This window comes from Stenella coeruleoalba (assembly GCF_951394435.1).
Source record: "Stenella coeruleoalba genome assembly, chromosome: 3".
Taxonomy (NCBI): Eukaryota; Metazoa; Chordata; class Mammalia; order Artiodactyla; family Delphinidae; genus Stenella; species Stenella coeruleoalba.
In genome coordinates this window covers 74,589,927-74,611,532 of record NC_137148.1, presented here as the reverse complement: position 1 = coordinate 74,611,532, position 21,606 = coordinate 74,589,927, and the positions used below count along the sequence as shown (strand labels likewise).

Below are 21,606 nucleotides of genomic sequence, written 5' to 3'. Positions count from 1 at the left end.
TTCTGAGGCTGCTGGGAGAGATTTCCCTTTCTCTTCTTTGTTCTCACCGCTCCCGGGGCTCAGTTTTGGATTTGGCCCTGCCTCTGCGTGTAGGTCGCCAGAGGGCGTCTGTTCTTCCCCCAGACTGGACGGGGTTAAAGGAGCAGCTGCTTCGGGGACTCTGGCTCACTCAGGCCGAGGGGAGGGAGGGGTACGGAGTGCGGGGCGGGCCTACGGCGGCACAGGCCGGCGTGACGTTGTACCAGCCTGAGGGGCGCTGCGCGTTCTTCCGGGAAAGTTGTTCCTGGATTCCGGGACCCTGGCAGTGGCGGGGTGCATAGGCTCCCCGGAAGGGAGGAGTGTGGATAGTGACCTGTGCTCGCACACAGGCTTCTTGGTGGCGGCAGCAGCAGCCTTAGCGTCTCATGCCCGTCTCTGGGGTCCGCGCGTTGCTCGCGGCCGTCTCTGGAGCTCCTTTAAGCAGCACTCTTAATCCCCTCTCCTCGCGCACCAGGAAACAAAGAGGGAAGAAAAAGTCTCTTGCCTCTTCAGCAGGTCCAGACTTTTCCCGGACTCCCTCCCGGCAAGCTGTGGTGCACTAACCCCCTGCAGGCTGTGTTCACGCTGCCAACCCCAGTCCTCTCCCTGTGCTCCAACCGAAGCCGGAGCCTCAGCTCCCAACCCCACCCGCGCCGGCGGGTGAGCAGACAAGCTTCTCGGGCTGGTGAGTGCCGGTCTACACCGATCCTCTGTGCGGGAATCTCTCCGCTTTGCCCTCCGCACCCCTGTTGCTGTGCTCTCCTCCGCGGCTCCGAAGCTTTCCCCCTCCGCCACCCGCAGTCTCTACCCGCGAAGGGGCTTCTTAGTGTGTGTAAACCTTTCCTCCTTCACAGCTCCCTCCCACTGGTGCAGGTCCTGTCCCTATTCTTTGTCTCTGTTTATTCTGTTTTCTTTTGCCCTACGTGGTACGTGGGGAGTTTTTTGCCTTTTGGGAGGTCTGAGGTCTTCTGCCCGCGTTCCGTAGGTGTTCTGTAGGAGTTGTTCCACATGTAGATGTATTTCTGGTGTGTCTGTGGGGAGGAAGGTGATCTCCGCGACTTACTCTTCTGCCATCTTCCTGGAAGCCCACAGTAATCTCAATTTTATTGTGGCTGCTATGATTGTATCTGCCTGAGTTTGAATCCTGGCTCTGCCACTTACTAGCTGTGTGACTTTGGGCATGTTGCTTAACCACTATCTCTGTGCTGTAGTTTTCTCATCTATAAAATGGGCATAATAATATTACCTATCTTATAGGCTTGTTATGAGGATTAAGTAAACTTAATAGCTATAAGTCCTTGGAAGACTGCCTGGCCCATAGAAAATGCTATATATGTGCTGGCTAAATAATTAAATAACATTATTATCATTACACTAATCAAATTAAAGAGAAATTCCCCTTCTCTTTACCTAAGAAACTCCAAACCAGGAATTTAAATTCGAATAAAATATGCTTTTCGAGGTTGTGAAAACATCCAGTTAACTATATTTGAATTAAAAAATCAGGCTAGCTTATTTTACAAATCTTAGCACTACTTTATTAATAAAACATTTTCTGGATATTGCATTTAATTCAGAGTTGAGATTTTCATAAATGTTAACTTTTGTCTTAAAACTTCTACTGCATAAAGCTCGCAGGCAAACCTTCAGACAATCAAAAGATTTGCCTTAGCAAAATCTCAAATAATAATAAAAAGGGACATTGGACTGTGAGAACTGACTGCATATGCTGAAAACTGAATTATGTAAATTGATATTCAAGCTTCCAGAAGTAAAGCCACAATATTCACAGATAAAAACTTCATCCTTTACCTTTGTGAAGTGTATGTGGAGTGTTGGTTAACTGCAGGGGGCTGCTAGCTCCCTCCATTGCCTGGATGGGGGGAGGTGGTGAGTAGCAGGTGGAGTGTGGTTAGGGAGGTCGCTTAGGTATGCTTCTTAGGGCAGGGGATCCTAATCTTTCTTTAGGGTCTCATGTAGTCAGTGGATCATCTTCCCTGAACAATACACCTTTTTTTCATCCTTTCTTTTCAGAGAGACTCATCCCAATCTGAGAACTCCTGGTTGAATGCCTTGGAGAAGGCCTGGGCTCCACACTTTGGAAGAGTTCAGAGTCTAGTTAAGAGATGGGACACTTCTGGGATCTCTGTAACTTTTTATTGTCCCTATGGAAGTGGGAAATGTCACCCTTGCATGGCAACATCGAAGCTTCCTCGGTGGTAGACAGGTACGTCCTTGGCAGTTGTGTGTTTGCACATAAGCATAGGAAACTATACCACCACTTCTGTGCACTTGAAATGACCCCATTTTGTCCTTTGAGGTAGAAAATCTTTATTATTTTTTTGGTTTGTAGAGGAAAGGTTGAAACTCAGAAAGGCTAGGTGGCATATCCAAAGCTACACATCTAGCCCTGGTGCCTAACTCTTCTTCGTCTGTGGGAGAGAGGGCAGTTCTCTTTTCCATTCCTTGAAATGTCCTTTGAAGATCTCACCCAGGTGAAAAAAGGACTTTCCATCAGTGGAATTTATTTTATTACCTTTGATAAAATTATTTTGGGGGAAGGAGTATTGTAGTATTGTAGTATTGTCTTCTGTCTTGTTAGAATTTAGAATTTTATTTTTGCAAACTTTGATTCTATTAGTGAGAAATAATAACAATCCAAACTTGCATTTATTTGATAACTTTCTTTTAAGGAAGTCAGTGAATACAATTCCTGACAATTCTAAAAAGCTTCAGTAAACTTAAAAGCATGTTGTGAATGTTGAAGTTAAATCATATCTCCCAAAGGATTTTCTTTACTTTTTCTATAAAAAATTTTATTTCATTTATGTTAAATCAATTAGTCAAATCATCCATTAACATATGTTGGGCACCTACTATGTGCCAGATACTGTGCTAATGGGCAGGTTGGACTGGTTGGATGAGTTGATTTTCTAAAAGAAAAAATTCAATTCCGTCTTATCAAACTTCAGATTAACTTGAAGTTTTATGAACAGCAAGACTCCAAACATAGGGTATGCCAGGAGTTGCAGAAATTTGAATAATCTCTAATATTTGAGGATTACCATGCTGGTTGTTATCAGTTTGTCCTCTAGATCCATTTCTGCACTTCTTTGCCCTGCCCTGTTCTTTGGAGTGTGTGTGGGGGTGGGAACGGTGGAAGGGAGGATGGGAATGCTGATTTCTATGTATTGGTTCTACTAGCATCTCTTGCCTCTATCTTCTGGTTGTGTTTGACCAATGGCAGACCAGCAGGAAACCAGAGGGTGGGAGGGGAAAGAACCCACGATATTTATCCTCATTCTCTAACTCCCTTCTCATGGTCTGGCAGAGTTGAGTTCCTCTCCTGCTTTGCCTCTGTTGGAGGTTGCCTCTTTCACAGTGCCGCTCTCTCCAGGCTGTATACCTCACATTGTGTATCTGTAACATTGGTTTGTCTACTTGCCCTGTCCGGCCTAGGGCTGGTACTGGCTTCCCACTGTTGCTAGTCCCTGGATGTCTTGCCACTCCTTATTGGTTCTTTTAGCTCTGCCCACACCCCTGTAAATAGTCCTTTATTTTGAATGTGCCATCTGTTTCCTTTAGCATCCTGACTGATACTGCCAATTAGTCTGTGCCAAGCACTACACTACGGCTTCATGGATTATCTCATATAATACATACCCGCCCTGTGTGGTAGGTTCTAATATTACTCTTATTTTTTAAAAAAAACGTATCAAAAAGAGATTTAAAGGGTAACACAGCTGGAAAGTGGTGGGGCCAGGATTTAAACCCAGGCAGTCTGATTACAGAGCCCATCCGCTTACCCATGATGTTGTATGTCTCTGGTCAGATTCTCTGGGAGACTGACTGTGAGATGAAGATTTGCAGGGCAGGCAGAATTTTGGGGAGTAGAGCTTGCAGGATGAACACCTGGGTGGGTGGGTGGGTGAAGGAAGCAGGGCTGAGGAGAAAGAAGTTGAACTGCAGTGCAGGGGAAACAAAAGCGTAATCCAAGCCCAGGAGGAGCTTTGGAGCCTGGGAGGCTTCCAATTTGGGGTAAGGGAGCAGGGGCTTTATATGCTGGTATTGCCCAGACACTCAATGCAGGGCTTTAACTTTGGACCCTCTTTGGCCAAGGTAAGTCCAGAAGAGAGACTGTTGAGAGTGTTGACTGCCAACTCTCCCAGAAGCTGGGGGAATGAGGGCTTAGTCTTGGAGGGCAGATCTGGGCAGCATGTCATCACATCCACTATACTGTTTGAAACACATATGGAGGTCATGAGTTAGCAGCTTGCTCAAATCATGTGTGATCTTTGAAAACGTTATTAGACTCATGTATATAGCTGGTTTCCAACTATACGTGTGTGTGTGTGTGATTTTGATGCGATCATTTGATGTTGTTGAAAAACACTGAAGCAGGAGTCAAGAGACCTGGATTCGAGTTTCTGCTCTGCAGCTTAATACGTGCCTTTGTTCAATTCACTTAATGCTTCTGGATCCCAGTTTTCTTACTAATAAATTGAGGAATTTTGATTAGATGGTTTCTAAAGCTATCTTAAACTGTAAAGTTCTCTGTTTCTATTAACTTATTAGCTTTCTAAAATCCAGAAATAGCAAAAATAAACATGTTGGAATGCTTTTTAAGTAATGCTGGAGACTATTTCTTGAAACCTCCAGTTAGTGACTTTCTCAAGCTTTGTCAATAAATCATGATGAATATCATGAAAATTCACACAGCCCCAGTATCACCCAGTGATCTCTGAAGAGCAGAGATGCCCCTTTTCTCACTGGAATGTCTTTATTTGGTATATGTGAGGTTTAAGAACACTAAACACTTCTCATTCTTTCTGAGCATAGCTCATACAGATATTTTATTTTAAGAATTGTTTTGAAATTGCTTTTGCAGGGTCATTGTTAAAATTTGAACAGGCATGATCTTAATTTGGCTAGATCTATATTCCTCAAAGTGAGAAGGAGTAGAAAATGGCCTTAGCTTGAGTTAGTAAAATAAAACTGATTCTCAAGGTATAGAAAAGCTAGAGAAACAAACAGGTAAACAAAATCTAGATAACAAAAAAGAGAATGAAGGTATTGATGATAGAATTATGAAAAAATATTGAGTAAGTACTCAACATTGTGAACTTTAATTAAAACTAACAGAAATATATCTTAACAAGAGAGTAAAGGCTTAAATACAGAACCAAGCAAATATAGAAATCCTTTAAGATTGATTTTCCTGAGCTGTGGCCAACGATTCAACAAAAATGGAAAATAACTATTATTGTCAGTCATGTATGGCCCTGCCTGTATGATTTCCCAATGTAAGCCTTATGGTCGAAGCTGCTTGAACCATAAATAAATAAATAGACATACCTTCACTCTGCTTTCCTTACCTGACTCTTGTTAAACCTTATCAACAACTGTAGAGGGCCAAAGAAGCAATTTCAATAAATATTTCATTACATGGGAGCCCATTTGCTGGCATTTCAAATAAATAACTACATTCTCTCACTCAGTGGACACTAGCAGGGGAAACTCTCCAGTTTCCATTTTCAGACTTTCTTTTACTTTCTGAGGAGGTTAGTCATTTTCGTTTTCCAGTGTACAACTCGATTATTTATTGGAGGAAAATGTTTTAAACCAGGAAAAGAGAAAAAAATTCCAACCAGATAATTTATTGAAGACTGTCTCCTGGCAGATTAATCCCTACTACTTGGCCAGGGCTCATTCCAGAGTGATCAGACTGGTCAAGCTTAAATTGTATGTCCACAGGAAGTTGCATAAATAACCCCAAATACTGTGAACCTCTTTGCACTCGGTCATCCCCATGACCTTCAAAGAAAATGTTAGAAAAGTAGTAAGAGAAAATATAGCCTGAGATGCTCTAGTTATGGTATTTTCTAATAAATAACACCGTTTTATGCTCCTTTCATCTAAACACATTTATCAGTTAAGACTTACATGCTTCTCGGTAAGTGAGTAGAAATACTGCCCTTTACCTCGTGGGTAACCTGGAAATACAATTAAATGTATTCTAAGTCAAGCTCAGGAGCTATTTTTAGAGCCAGGGTTAACTTTCTTAAGCAATATCCTTATTTTATTTCCTTAACTGTATTCACTTGAACATTGCCTTTAGAATATACTGTGGTCCTTTCTTAATTGTTCCCTTAATAGAGACTGTGTACATGGGAATGTTTGAGGAGATGATTTTGTGAAAAGCCCTAGCTTCCATCTTGATTATCCAAAGGATGGGCCTTGATTTACAGCTACAGAGAAACAAGAGCTGTTCTAGTTAGACTTTGCCTAGTCACTTTTTGCCCAGCAATTTCAGTTCAAAAGTGAAGTCATCTTCTCAGCCAATCTCCTTTCATCCTCAAGTTTTCAATTTTGATTGGAGACATCACTAGTATTTAAGTCTTCTATACCAGAAATTATGAAGTTATCTTAATTCTTCTTTCTAATTGTCTCTAGCTAATATGTTATGTACTGTTTATTCTTATCCCTTTTTAATGAAAAAAGTGCTGGATTTAGAAAAAGGGACCTGGAATTCTAGTATCCCAACTCTGCCACTTACTAATTATGAGATCCAGAAAGTTTCTAAGAGTTTTAGTGCCTTCCCCTGTGAAATGGGGGCTAGTAATATTTGTTTTGCTGATATCACACAGATGTTTTTATGATGAAATGAGTTGGTGTGAATTGTAGATCATCCCAATTTATATGGTAGAGAGAAGCAGGGGTAACCTAATTAGATCATTGCCTTCTTTTGGGAGCCAGAACATAAAACTGCTGCTCTCTGAGCACCATCCACTCCCATGCGTTAGAAGCTTTAGGATGGCTAGCTTCCTGTCACTTACTGCATATACCCAGCCCTGATCCTGAGGTGTAAGCCCTCTAGAAGCTGTCCATCAAATTGCTTACTCCTGTGCGCCTAGAGAGAAGGCACACCCCACTTCATACCATTGCTGCTAAACTGTCTTTCTAGGCTGCACTGAATGTAGTTGTTCCAAAGTACCCACAATTCTTCAAGAGACCACAGAGACTAAGTTCACCCTTCTTCACATCCCTGTTTTCCTCAACTGCCTACTGGACCTCTCCTTTTTTTTTTTTTTGCGTTACGCGGGCCTCTCACTGTTGTGGCCTCTCCCGTCGTGGAGCACAGGCTCCGGACGCGCAGGCTCAGCGGCCATGGCTCACAGGCCCAGCCGCCCTGCGGCATGTGGGATCTTCCCCGACCGGAGCACAAACCCGTGTCCCCTGCATCGGCAGGCGAACTCTCAACCACTGCGCCACCAGGGAAGCCCTGGACCTCTCCTTTTGAACATCTCACACTAACATCATACTTGATACACCTAAAACTGGAGTCTTCCTTCCAAACAGTTCCTCTCCAGTGTCTCCATCTCAAGGAACCGATGAACACCACTACCTTTCACTAACTTGTCCAAGGCAGCAATCTGGGGTAGGCCTTCCACTCACCAATATCTAATTAAACACCGAAGGCGCTTGCATCTATCTCCTAAACATCTTTTAATTCTATTCACTTTTCTTCCTCTTTATTGCCACTTACCCTGTCTCAGGGCATCATCATCCTTTACCTGAATTACTGCCACAGCTTCCTAAATTGTTTCCCAGCCTCTCCTCACTCTTCACCTCTCTCCATTCTATCCTTACATTCTAGCCAGAGTTAGTGTTCTAAAATGCAAAGTTGACCATGTCATAGCCCTCCTTAAAATGTTTTAAATGATTTCCACTTGCCTTCAAAATACTGGCCAAATTCCATGAATCCTGTAAGGACAAACTTCTGCTCTTGCTTCCAGCTTCCCTCTCCCCACTCATATCATGTATGAACAGCTTATAAGCTTGAGTAATTACTCTCAGTTCCAAGAACGTGCCTTGAGCACCTTCATGATTTTGCATATGCTCTTCCCCCTCACTCAGATCACTTTATCTTCTCTCTTTGCCTGGCCAATTCCCAGTCATTCTTTGAATTTAAGTTTAGATGTTGTTTCTTTTGGAAAACTTCCCCCGTTTCCCTAAGTTCTGAGAACACCCTGTATTTCTGCTATTGTAACACTCAACATGTTGTTTGGCGCTTGTCTGTTTATCCACCTATGTCCCTTACTAACACTCCACAAAGGTGGGGATTATGACTGGTGTGTTCACCACTCTATTCCAGGTACTCAGCACAGTGCCTCGCAAGTAGAAAGCTCAAGTATTTGTTGAATAAATTCATGAATAAGATCAATGACATCTTTGTTTATTTTCCTGGTCAGCAGAGTGATATGGTTCCCATTGCATGATTATGGATGGTGCCAACCCCTCTATGAAATGGAATAATAATACCTGTCTCAGATGACTTCAGGGTTGTTTTTGATACTAGTGAGATAATTCCCATGAAAGTTCACTGTAACATGATCAATTTCCTACTAATAAAAATATATCATTATCAAACTCATCATGTTTTCATCAGCATGTGCATGTGTATATTACCCATTTTAGGGCTAGTATTTGAATTTAGTCATTTAAAATTCTGTACTGTGTATATCAGTTAGCTATTGCTGCAGAACAACCTGCTCCAAAAACTTAATGGATTAAAAAACAACTGCTTATTTAGTTCATGATTCTGCAGGTTGGCAGTTAAAGCTGTGGTCAGCTGGGCAGTTGGTCTTGACTGGGCTCTATGGACAGTTATTGGGTCAGTAGGGGGCTGGTTGGACCAGGATGGTTTCAGCTGGGCAGCTTGTCCCTGTTCTGTGTGTCCTCTCATCCTCCAGCAGGTTAGTGCGGACTTGTTCATGGTGGAGGCAGGGTGCCATGAGAGTAAACAGAAGAACATAGGACCCCTTGAAGTTTAGGCTTGGAACTGACACAATATAACTTGGTTACGTTTTTATTAGAAAGCAAACCCAAAGCCAACCCATATTAAATAGGTAGGGGAATCTCTGGAAGATATTATGGAGAGTGAATACAGGGAGGGAAATATTGTGGCCATTCTGCAAACAAGCCACCATATTCTGTCAGCATCTTCATTTAATTATTTACCAAGTCACAAATCTGACCATGTTGCTTTATCTAAAATTCTTTAGTGACTCTCCATTGTCTTCTCATACCACTTCTTACATGGCAGGCGTTGACTGTTCTAAACACTATATATATATTATCCCTATGAGGGAGGTACTATTATTGTCTCCTTCTTACAGATAAGGAAACTGGGGCACTGTGAAGTTAACAAACTTGCCCAAGTTCACTCAGCTAGAAGTCTGGTTTTAGCATCAGGATCTGGAGCCTGTAGTTTAACCTTCATCGTCTCCTACCTCTTAAGACTTAGCTCACTTTGATCTGTTCCCCTGTGTACTTTGACATTTCCTATGTTCAGTTACCTATTTCAATATCTGATGCCCCTGTGAGTTAGCCACTCAAGAGCACAGATCATGCCTTACCTCTGTAGCCATTGAATGTAGCACAGAATCATGTCTTTGTTGCCCTTTCCATACCAAGATGCGTCTTTTGCACCATTAAAAATCTCTGCTTCTTGGATGAAAAAAAATCAGAGTGAAGACTATTAGTCCTCACAGCATCTCCAAGAAAGAAGTGACGAGTGGGAAGCTCTATCTCATTTTGCAAACAGGAAATTTAGGCATGTGGAGATGAAATCACCCAGTGCTGTGCCAGGATTCTTTTTTTGGTTTTCCAATTCCTAGTTTTGTGTTCTATCTACCAAAGAGTGGTATTTGTCTATGAAATGCGGCTGATGGTTGCTTAATTTTCCCCAGAACAAAAGTTAAAAAACCTAGCAATTAAATTAAATCACCCAAGAGGGATGCCTTCTTCCATTGTAAAGTTTTGAGGGAACAAACTTTTGGGGAAACTTTTTTTCCCTGGGGTATAGTGCTTTCTTCTCTTTCAGCAGAATATATTGTGTCTGATGGAGCAAAAAATTGTTTTTAAGAAACCCTGCACCAATCTGTCTGCCCCAGCTCAGACACATGCTCGAACAGAAAATTAAATTCACAGAAATGAGAGAAAATCAAGAGAACCAAAGGAGCATGTCTTCTGTTTCCCAGGACCATCCTCTAGTGTATTTAGTGGCCTCTTGGGTGACAGGGTGATGAGGGGAAAGGATTGGTTGAATGCAACTAATTTTTCATGTCTTTTTGCTTATTTCATCAACGCGCCATGAAAAAAGTAAGCGTCATGCACATTTTACCTACATGGTTTTAATCTGTAAGAAGCTTTATTAGAACTTAGATAGTTAAAACAGTTTTGTTTTTTTTCCCCAGTGCGAGTTTCATTACTACCATTTGCTTCATTAACAGCAGTAACTTCTTGGGTGTGAAGCTTGCTTGAAATGGTAACTACTTAGAGAAAGTGGAGGGAGAAGGAGAAATAAAAGAAGAGGCTTAAGGAATAGTGCCACTGAAACACATTCTTGGGAAAGAAAATCAACTGGATGGTCTCTCTGACCACATAACTGTTTTTCCTCTTAAAGATTTTTGGCATTTGGTTTAAATTCTATTATTTCCTAAATAGTAGTCTTTAAGTCTCCTTTTAATCATCTATTGTATGCATATCATTTCAACTTAGGTAGAATTTTTATTCGTATAAAAATGTTTTGTGTTTTTGCTTCATAGTGACTTCCCAATTTTACAACCTTCCTCTGTCTTCTGTCTCTAAATTTCATTTGCCAATAAAACTATGCATTTGAATAGTTGGTTCTAAGCTTTGTAAAAAGAGGGAGTTTGGCATGTCTTGTAAACCATGTACTTAATAAAAGTTAGATGAGGATAACGAAGATGGTCCTGCAGATGCTGACCTTTCCCAGTAATCTATTTTCCTTGAAATGACTGTATTTGCCTCAGTGACTCAAAAAAAAAATCTCCTTTTTTCTATATCTCAAGAAGGACAAAACGCCTTCCGGATTTTATTATTTTCTACTCCCGAATAAGAGTTTGAGAGACCAGAAGCCAGGTCCCTTGGGTCACTGAGCACAATGGTGAAGTTGCATATGAACTGGCAATTAAACTCGCCAACTCCTCAGGCACGTCTCGGATTCTTCCCCACCCACCCCGCCCCCACCCCGCCCCGATCTCTTCTCACCTCTATTCTCAGAGTGGCTGGTTTGTTATGAAACTCATTCTTTTTAGGCCAAGTTTCCTTTGAACAGGGTGCAAAGGCATATGATCCTGTGGATTAGAAGTGGGTTGTCATCAAAATGATATAGCTCTGTTCTTCTCCGTTCCTTTCTTGGAATGGCTGAGAACAGACTTGCGAAGAGAAAAACTTGTTGGCGTTTGGGAGCTGCCAGGTTTTAGAGAGCCCAATTATGTCTTTTTTGAACTAGCATTTCTTTAATAGAGTTTAATTTAAAAATCTTTTTTTTTTCATTTTTGACATTTCTTGTAGTTTTTAATTTGAAAGGATGAGGATATGTTTACTTGTGGGGAAAGTGAAAACAGATTGTGCATGAGTAAGCAGGGTCAGTTGGCCAATTGTGATGATGCTGGAGTGGCCATCAAATGGTCCCCTATACTCCAAAAAGTGCCCTTTTTATTGATCTTGTCCCTAAAAGTCCCCCAGTGTTTGTGACTTTGCTTTAAATCATTGTTGTTCCGCTAGAGTACTCATCTTGTTTGTGGCTCAGGATCTATTCCATCTACTTCTTGATACAAATACCCACAAGTTTCCTATGAAACATTCCTCCATTTCAGAGGAGTTGATTCCACCTGAGTTTCAGGGCTGTGCCGACAAGTCTAGTCCAGTCTCCTGACCAGGGAAGTTCGTTCAGATATGGGAACGTAGCCCAACTGAAGAGATGTGAAGGGACTTTTGCTGGATTAAGAAAAAAATTTTTTTTTTTAGAGAAGTCTTTTGCTTTTCACAGGAGTTACTAGACTTTTGATCTCTTTTCCCCTGGAGTTTTTTGGTGGGAGGATGTGGGGTGTGTGACCACAGCCTTCCTTTTTTGTCATAAATGTCAGGAACTGAAGAGACCTCTGAATGGAGCCTGAGCATGGAGCTGAATGTGTGGAAGGCAGAACAGAGAGACAGCAGGAAACTGGGCCTTTGGTAACATCCCTTGAACACTGGACCAAGCCTCACCTGAACTCATTGCTATCTAGTATGCATGTTATAACTTTTAGTCGCATGATTATCATCTATTTGGATTTAATTATAAATATTACTGCCTTTTGAGCTCCAGAGAGTGTGTGGGGCCAGCTGAAGCTGCCAGGCCTGCAAGCTGACCTCTTGCTCTACCCCATCCTGCTTCTTCTCTTCCACAGGGGTTGATCCTGAGGAAATTCCATCTTGGACTCTTCTTGCTGGGGAACACAAAACATGACAGAGGTAGCCCCTTACGGACAGACTGATTTTTCCATGGGCTCACCACAAAATGGAACAAAACACAGCACAACAAATTTATTATACCTCACTTGTGCGCTGTTCTTCTGGGAATTCACCTGTTAGGTTTTGCTCCAAGAGCCAATAGTCAACTTAGGAAACTGAGTTATCCCAGAAGGGGGTAGGAGGGAAAGGAAGTCAAGAAGACCACTATCTTCTAGAATCTCTAATCAAATTTTATGTTTTATTTTTGACATATCTGTATACTCATGAAACTATCACCATGATCAAGGTAATGAAAATATCCCTCAGCCCCCAAAGTTTCCTCGTGATCTCTCGTAATTCCTCCCTTCCACCTCTACCCCCTTCCCTATGCAATCACTGATGGGCTGTCTGTCAGTATAGATTGGTTTGCATTGTTTAGAATTTTATGTAAATGGAATTTTAAAGCATGTACGCTTTGGTTTGCCTTTTCTCACTCAATAATTATTCTGAGATTCATGTGTGTTGCATACATCAACAGTTAATTCCTTTTTACTGATGGATAGTTTTCCATCTTATGCATATACAATAACTTGTTTATTTATTTACTTGTTGATGGACACTTGGGGGTTTTCAGTTTGGGGCTATTATAAATAAGGCTACTATGAGCATTTAGGTCTTTGTATAGACATATGCTTTCATTTCTCTTGGCTAAGTACTTAGGTATGGAATGGCTGGATCATGTGGCTGGATCATTATAGGTATATGTTTAACTTTTTTTGTGTGTGTGGTACGCGGGCCTCTCACTGTTGTGGCCTGTCCCGTTGCGGAGCACAGGCTCCGGACGCGCAGGCTCAGTGGCCATGGCTCACGGGCCCAGCCGCTCCACGGCATGTGGGATCTTCCCGGACCGGGGCACGAACCCGTGTCCTCTGCATCAGCAGGCGGACTCTCAACCACTGCGCCACCAGGGAAGCCAGTATGTTTAACTTTTTAAGAAACTGCCAGATTGTTTTCCAGAGTGGTTATGTCATTTTACACTCCCATCAGCAGTGTATAAAGGTTCCAGTTCCTCTAACCCTTGCCAATTCTTGTGTGTCTTTTCAAATGTTAGCCACTCTATAGGTATGTAGTAGTACCTCATTGTGGTTTTCAATTTTAATTTTTAATTTGGAATTTTCCTAATGACTAATAATGTTAGTCATCTTTTCATTTGGTTACTTGCTATCCACATATCTGCTTTGTTTTTTCATTCTCTTCTCATAATAGTATCCTTCAAAGAGCAGAAGTTTTAAATTTTCATTAGGTCCAATTTTTAAATTTATTATTTTATGGATCATGCTTTTAGTGTTCTAAGAAATTTTTGCATAACCCAAGGCCACAAAGATTTTCTCCTATGTTTTCTTCTAGAAGTTTTATAGTTTTAGGTTTTACATTTAGGTCTATATCCATTTATTTTTAATTTTTTATATGAACCATTTTGAGTTAATTTACATATATGGTGAAAGATATGGATTAAAATTGTTGTTTTTTTGCATATGGATATTCAAGTGTTCCAGCACCATGTGTTCAAATCGCTCATCTAATTTTAAAATATGGAGCACATAATTCCAGTGTAGTCCATAGACTATCTCAGCATAATCACTCCTAGGGTTTGTTAAAAATGCAAATTCCTAGGTCTTCCACCAGCCCTTTTGAATTAAAATCTTACGGCAAATATCCTAGGTGATTCTCGTGGATGCTAAACCTTGGGAGCAACTGGCATAATGCCATTATTATTCATTAACGCTTCCCTTAAGTCAGTACTGTCTCCATCAGAGATGAGAAAGGATGTAATTTAGAAAAAGTCAGTCTCTACAGGATGGAAATAAACCAGAACAGTTTCTATTGTTTATTTTTAATACAGAAGATTTTAAACATATACAAAAGTAGGTTGAATAGTGTAATGAATTTCTATGTACTTACCATTCAATTTTAGCAATAATCAACATTACAAATTACTTTTAAAAAAAGAGGAAAATACAGGTGAATTTTTGCTATGTGAGGAAAAATGTCAAAGCTTAACAAGCAATGGGGAAAAACCAAAAGTAGCAAAAATACAATGAGCAACTACAAAAAAATCAAAGATCAATATATTTGCCATAATTGTTATTACAAACCTCTATACATCAAAAAAAATCTTAAGTGATTTAAAAAACATACATAATCGAGGAAATATTTTTGAATAGAACAGGTGATTTTTAATCTATAAAGACATATAAAATGATTTAAAATGACTAAAAATCTCACTAAGTGATAGAAGGATAAAAGGGCAAAGGACAAAATATACCGTTGAGATTATATTGAGAGGATGTTATACAGCCAGTAAAATCATCTTTAAAAATAATTTTTATAATGATGGAGAAATGCTTATGACATGGTGAAAAAGCTGAATACAAAATTTATGCTTTGTGTGTCCTCACAGCCTCTTCAACAAGTGGTGCTGGTAAAAGTGGACAGTTACATGTAAAAGAATGAAATTAGGACACCTCCTAACACCATACACAAAAATAAATTCAAAATGGATTAAAGACCTAAATGTAAGGCCAGAAACTATATAACTCTTAGAGGAAACATAGGCAGAACACTCCATGACATAAATCACAGCAAGATCCTTTTTGACCCACCTCCTAGAGAAATGGAAATAAAAACAAAAATAAACAAACGGGACCTAATGAAACTTAAAAGCTTCTGCACAGCACAGGAAACCATAAACAAGACGAAAAGACAACCATTAGAATGGGAGAAAATATTTGCTAGTGAAGCAACTGACAAAGGATTAATCTCCATAATATACAAACAGCTCATGCAGCTTAACATCAAAAAAAACAAACAACCCAATCCAAGAATAGGTCACAAACAACCCAATCCAAGAATAGGTGGAAGACCTAAATAGACTTTTCTCCAAAGAAGATACACAGATTGCCAACAAACACATGAAAGGATGTTCAACACCACTAATCATTAGAGAAATGCAAATCAAAACTACAAGGAGGTACCACCTCACACTGGTCAGAATGGCCATCATCAAAAAATCTACGAACAATAAGTGCTGGAGAGGGTGTGGAGAAAAGGGAACCCTCTTGCACTGTTGGTGGGAATGTAAATTGGTACAGCCACTATGGAGAGCAGTATGGAGGTTCCTTAAAAAACTAAAAATAGGGCTTCCCTGGTGACGCAGTGGTTGAGAGTCCACCTGTCGATGCAGGGGACACGGGTTCGTGCCCCAGTCCGGGAAGATCCCACATGCCGCGGAGTGGCTGGGCCTGTGAGCCATGGCCGCTGAGCCTGCGTGTCTGGAGCCTGTTGCTCTGCAACGGGAGAGGCCACAACAGTGAGAAGCCCGCGTACTGCAAAAAAAAAACCCAAAAAACTAAAAATAGAACTACCGTACGACCCAGCAATTCCACTACTGGGCATATATCCTGAGAAAACCGTAATTCAAGAAGAGTCATGTACCACAGTGTTCATTGCCGCACTATTTACAATAGCCAGGACATGGAAGCAACCTAAGTGTCCATCGACAGATGAATGGATAAAAGAAGATGTGGCACATATATACAATGGAATGTTACTCAGCCATAAAAAGAAACGAAATTGATTTGTTTGTAGTGAGGTGGATGGACCTAGAGTCTGTCATACAGAGTGAAGTAACTCAGAAAGTGAAAAACAAATACTGTGTGCTAACACATATATGTGGAATCTTAAAAAAAAAAAAAAAAGGGTTCTGAAAAACCTAGGGCCAGGACAGGAATAAAGATGCAGACATAGAGAATGGACTTGAGGACACGGGGATAGGGAAGGTTAAGCTGGGACAAAGTGAAAGAGGCATGGACATATATACACTACCAAATGTAAAATAGATAGCTAGTGGGAAGCAGCTGCATAGCACAGGGAGATCAGCTCAGTGCTTTGTGACCACCTAGAGGGGTGGGATAGGGTGGTTGGGAGGGAGACGCAAGAAGGAGGGGATATGGGGATATTTGTGTACATACAGCTGATTCACTTTGTTATACAGCAGCAACTAACACAACATTGTAAAGCAATTATACTCCAATAAAGATGTTAAAAAAAATAAAACAAGGCTTAAGGAAAAATGAGAGCGAGTATGCTCCTGGATGTTATTTTTTTAAGTTAACTCCAATGAACATGTATGTATTGCTGATGTAATCAGAACAGAAAAAAAAGTATTTTTTAAGAAGAAAATGAAAGGGACATTTTCTTGGCAAAGTCAGAAATGGGCACAGATACAAACATGAGGCAAAGAAAAGGCACAGGGAGGGCTGGAGACTGGTTTTGCACAGCAATTGCCTTAAGTGAAAAAGTAGAGGTAACAGTTTCCTCCTTTGCAAGTCTTACCAGTGGATGAAGACTGCCTCACATGAGCGGTGCAGATTTTGGGAACTGGCAGAGGTGGACAGATTCTAATGGGCAAGCCATAGTCTGTTTTCCTGATCAGATATAGACCCTGCTCAAGCCCATAGAGCACCTTTTCTTGACTCCTGGAGGGGGCATGGAGGAAATAAGTTAAAGTCATAACAGCCCTTTCTACTTGTCCAAAGCCACCCAACAGATGACATGTCTGTTTGTTCATAGACTCTGAAGTGTCACTTTGTATCATTCTTCTTCTGCAGTTCAGAAACTCAATCTAAAATATTTCACTAAATTGGAAACCCACTCATCTCTTCTGGGTTTGTACTTCTGAACTGAAACTGAACTCTGGTTCACATGACCTTAGAACAATGTAACTTTTTGTTTTGAAAAAGAATGGCTTTAAAAGTCTCATAAATGGGTCCTGCCTGTTCTTGGAAATCAAGTAGCACTTGTAAACTCCAGTGACTAAATGTTGTGTAATTGTGAATAAATAATGTCAAGGAAGCAGAAATGTACAGATTCTACATTTTAGGTTATACATAATTTCAGAAATAATAAAAATGTGTTTGTCCCTTTGAAATTCTAGTATTGGAAATTGCATCAAGAATCGCAAAAAAGGATATTAAAAGATACAAACAGATTATTATTATATATTTTTTTAATCTAAAAGAAGTAAATTAGAATGTCAAGTAAAGCTGGTAAGGTCTCCAAAGTACTACAAAGTTTACTGGAAGAAATTTTTATAAACTTGTTCTTTAGATGGTTCCATAATTTGATGGTTCCAGGTAGTTTAGATTAACATTCTCGGGCAGCCTTCTTCTGTGATCAGCACTAAAATAACTATCATCAAAACAACTATTGAGTAGCCAAAGTATGCAGAACATAGCTTTATAAAGTAAAATAAATTTGTGTAAAAAAGTTTTTCTTAGGCTTGTCAGGAAAATAAAGCAGAGTGATAATGAACTATAAAAATGAGGCAACTTCTCCAAAACAGCAACATAGGACACCCTAAGGAGTTTCAAAAATAGATTTAAGAATTGATTCAAGTTATTTTCACTACTTTTGTGGAGTCTCTTTTTAAAAGCAAGAATCAAAACGTAGTAGGGTGATTATGATTTTACTTAATGGAATAACAGAAACTAAAAATCTGAAATAAGAACAGGATCAGACAAATACTACATTTCATTTCTTCATATGCTAAAATATATACTACTAGATTTCTCTGACATGAAATACACATTAGTTTTATTTACTTATATGTATTAGTGTGAAGTGTGCTAAAAAGTAGAATCGAAAATAAGATTAAAAGTTAGAATTATCTATAGAATATAAGCTCTGGGCCCCAATTTACCTACAAAAATGATGTCACATCCAAATTTTCAGACCTGCAGGTCTTAACCTTATATACTTTCTACTTGTTTAACAGTTTGATAATAAGCAGCATGTATTAAGTATCATAAATGTGTAAAGCATGTTCTGCAATGTCTGTCTTTGTGGAGGAGGGTTTTCAGGACAGTATATAAATAGCAGTTTGAAACTGTTTTGATGGTTTACTTAACGAGATGAGTTACATTTTTACACTTAGTTGGCCAGATCCAGGATATTTAGCTCCTATTACTTTAGTAAATTCTGTACCGTCTCAGGTTCTATACTATGGCTGAAAACTCCTCATTTGATACACAAGGGGATGCTGGTCAGTGAGCAACATGTGAGCCATTATTTTAGAAAATATGGGCAATTATATACTGGTAGGTTTAATTTACCTGTTATTTGGGCTTAAAAATTACATGGTCTACCCACGTACCGCAAAAAAAAAAAAAAATAATATGGTCTAATATGTGCTTAGTCTCCTGGTGAATTCCAAAATTACTGCCCCTATATCCATTTCTGGAGGTGATCTACAGGAATACATATCCCAACCTTCAACCATGCTGTTCCTCATAGAAAAATTCCCCGAACTCAGTTAAAAAGTACTACCTTTCATTTAAAATCAAGAACCACTTATTGAATGCTAACTTCATGTCAAATATTGTATTAAGCACTGGAATTAAAAAAAAAAGAGATGAGCATGGTATGGTTTCCATGCCTCGACACACTGTTTCATGTTTGGCAACATGCAGATACATTACCCTATTTCATCCTCACTGGAACTCCACAAGATAGATCTGATTTCTCCCATTTTACAGGTGATAAAACTGCAACAGAAATGTCACTTGCCCAGGATCACACTTTTAGTTGAGCCAAGACTATAACCCAGTTATTTTTGAACTCCTGGTTCTTTTCTCTATTATTCAATAGCATATGTTTTGCTCATGTTTTCCAGTCAAGATAGACCATGTAACTATTTTAATGCAGAAGTCCCTCTAGTCCAAAGTAAGAATTTCATTACCTTGCCTAAATTTCACTGGCCATTTCAATACCATAGGAGCAGGAAATTATTCAGTTCATGAAAAAGAAAATTCATGCACCTGTGGATTTCATCTTTTGTGCCAGATGAATAGGTGAGGTTGGATTTGATTTGCTCCATGACTAAACTCTAAAATTGGGATTTAAAATGGATATGTAATCTCACTTTGATTCCATTTCTCCTGTAATGCTGCCTAATGGTTATGCAAGTCTCAGAAATGTATTTAAAGTAATAACATGTCCTTTTATCCAATAACATCAAACTGAGATCTTTTTTGTTCACTTTTGCTAGACCTCTAACCTTTAAAGGTGAGTCAGGCAGCTGCAGAAAATCTGATCTTATTTTCTGCCCCTGGCAAGACTTTTTCAAGTTCATCTTTTTTCCCTTCTCTCAAAATCTGATGAAAAATGAAATGTCAGGAAAACAAGCTTTCAGGCTAAAAAACTTGTGTCTGTCTCTGTGACAGATGTCAATTTGAAAGGTTTCAGGTCACCTGTCAGAAGTGTGCCAGTGTGATCTGTATTCACATCGACTTGACCTCACACCAACACTGAGTTGTGCTTTTAAAAATATCCTTGAAAAAGAATTAAAAGATTTGAAGTCATTGCCTTTTCCTCTATCTGTTAAGTCCGATTAATGAGACAAAGGAAGGGGAGGCAGAGAGAGAAAGAGAGAGAGAGAGAGAGAGTTTTAAAAGGACAGTTTGACCTCTGGTTGCCCCTGGCAGTGAACCAATCAGAATTCTTGTAATCCAAACACAGATGCCTGGAGCTAAACAAATCCTATACTTGTGAACAAGAATTCAGTTTGCTGTCAAAATATAGTGAAGTTCAGCATAGTGCTTCTTTCAACAAAATATCATGAATAAAAGTTTAAATGTTTGTGATTAATAGAGAAGAGTAATATTGAGCAACATAATAGCTCAGTGGTGGCTCAATTTAGTAAAAAATATCTCCATCAAAAAAATCATGTGTTTTGCAGTCCTGTATTCTAATTCCATATCCTGGTTGTAACTCCCTAATATTTTATTTCAGAAACTCCACTGATACTATAGTACAAGTCAGTAGTTTTGTAATGACTAATTAATGGGGTTGAACTCTGTTCTTTTTCTGGATTAGTTACACAGTGTTTGAACTATTTATCACAGTGATTAAAAAATGTTAAAAAATGTTTCTTTTTCTAAGTTTTTCCCCATGTGCCTTTATCATAGCCTGGGAAACTTAAGGATTGAAAAAAAAAAAGGTAGATTTTGTTTCACCAGTTTGGGAGGCTTCGGGGCTTTGCCTTGTAACCAAGAAGGTAAAAGATTATAGTTCCAAAAGCATGTTTGTCAAATCTACCACTGTAAACAAGAGACTGGATCAGAAGAGATGAGAAAGTCCATGTAATATGACCCCAGAAACTTTAATAGCACTATAGAGATGTTAGCTTTTTTCCCCCTTGCTTGACTTAAGTATACAATACTTCCCTTCTTTCAAGTGGGCCCACTCCTGATGTGAAGTTGAAGATATGCTCACTGTATTTGTATTTGGAACAACATTATTTTTGTGTATGGAAAACTTGGGGGGAAAAAATGAAGCGTAGACCTGGAACGCAAATTAGTTAGCTTGAAATAGAGGCGGAAAGCTGATTCTCAGCAATGATTTGTGTAGTATGTGTGACATTTTTTTCCCTTCCACAGCTACGTTTTAGACAAGTGCTTCTCAGGCTTGATGGGCCCTTGAATTTCCTAGATCTTGTTCACGGGAGATTCTGATTTGTAGGTCGGAGTGGGGCTTGACCATCTGCATTCCTAACATATTCCCAGGTGATGCAGATACTGCTGAGCCTGGTCTTCATACTGGGTGCAAGGTTTTAGGCTCTTCTCAGCTCTCCACAAGAGTGTGTGTCAAATACATCAAGGTTCCCAAGTTTAGGCGGCTTCTCTTATTAAAAAAAAACAACCACCAAAAAACCCTTCTGCCATTTTTTTCCTGTGTTGATGATCTTTTTTATGTTTCTGTGACTTGATCTCTTTTTTAGGAATTTCAAATTTCAATATAACAGTAGCTACATCCTCTCAGAATGACCCTACTGTATTACCAAAATAAAGTACAAAGATGGGAACAATGTCAGGTTTTCCCAAACCTGCTCTTAAATCGTTAGTTTTTCTCTAGGTCATGGTCTTGTTGAGAGCATTTTGCAACCTACTAGGTAATTTCATTAATACTGACATCTCTTCCTTGCCATCTAACAGACTGTTTGTAATCAAAAGGTTGGAGGTCTCTATAAGAAGCACGTGGACTAAGAAGCGCCCCGAGAAAAAACAGTTAAAAACAAGAGTAGTCAGAATTATCAGCAGTGTTTAGACCCAGATAACCACAAACATCCTGGAATTTACTTGCCAGTGAGTCATGTTTACATCTCTAGATGTTAGTTTACTTTCCCTTCATTTTTTTTTTTTCTTGATCACTCATGCAGTGGAAAAC

General features: G+C 39.6%; 1 long non-coding RNA gene across 1 annotated transcript in view; it reads left to right on the top strand.

Moving 5' to 3' along the window:
• Positions 1-277: 277 nt before the first annotated feature.
• The window catches only part of LOC307185024, a 251,762-nt gene continuing 230,433 nt past the window's right edge, over positions 278-21,606 (top strand). Inside the window, exons 1-2 of the long non-coding RNA XR_013827851.1 lie at positions 278-703; positions 2,053-2,245. This is a non-coding gene — a long non-coding RNA (uncharacterized lncRNA). The remainder of the gene's footprint in view (positions 704-2,052; positions 2,246-21,606) is intronic.